This window comes from Mandrillus leucophaeus, unplaced genomic scaffold (genome assembly GCF_000951045.1).
Source record: "Mandrillus leucophaeus isolate KB7577 unplaced genomic scaffold, Mleu.le_1.0 Scaffold489, whole genome shotgun sequence".
NCBI classification, from domain to species: Eukaryota; Metazoa; Chordata; class Mammalia; order Primates; family Cercopithecidae; genus Mandrillus; species Mandrillus leucophaeus.
Genome location: NW_012105242.1, coordinates 1,077,878 through 1,078,785, shown reverse-complemented (window position 1 = coordinate 1,078,785; position 908 = coordinate 1,077,878).

Below are 908 nucleotides of genomic sequence, written 5' to 3'. Positions count from 1 at the left end.
TTTTTTTTTTTTTGAGACAGAGTCTTGCTCTGTCACTCATGCTGGAGTGCCGTGGCGCGATCTTGGCTCACTGCAACCTCCACCTCCTGGTTTCAAGCAATTCTCATGCCTCAGCCTCCCAAGTAGCTGGGATTACAGGCACCTGCCACCGCACCCAGCTAATTTTTGTATTTTTAGTAGAGATGGGGTTTCACCATGTTGGCCAGGATGGTTGATGGTTTTGAACTCGACTTCAAGTGATCTGCCAGCCTCCATCTCCCAAAGTTCTGGGATTACAGGTGTGAGGCACTGTGCCTGGCCCTTGCTGTCATTTTCCTATGAATATGTAATACATGTTGACAATATTGGGATCCAGTCTGCATATAATTTATTTATTTATTGGAGGTACATGTTTAACTATCACATATAATTTATTTTCTGCTCTTTTCCTCCCCATTTATCTATCACGAGCATTTGTTTCTATTTTATTAAATATTCTTTGACATCAGACTTTTCAATGACTGAATAATTTTCTAAATTGTGGACATACTATATTTAACTATTTACTTACTTGTGAGAATTTAGGTTCTTTCAAATACAGGGCTATTATAAATGATGCTCCAATGCACATCTTTGTGCATCAAAGTTTCAGTGTGTGATTCTTCTCTGTAGTTTAGATGAACAGAATGGGAATTACTTGGTTAAAGGCTGTGAATGTAGGTGTATATATATTTATTTTTAAGGTTTTTGATGCATCTTTAAATTGGGAAACAGAGAACACATAGGGAAAGGTGCATAAGACATCAATGTAAAAAACAAATGATTACAGAGTGAATTCCTGTGAAGTCACCATGTGGGTTTAAGAAATAGAACGTTTCGGCGGGGCGCGGTGGCTCAAGCCTGTAATCCCAGCACTTTGGGAGGCCGAG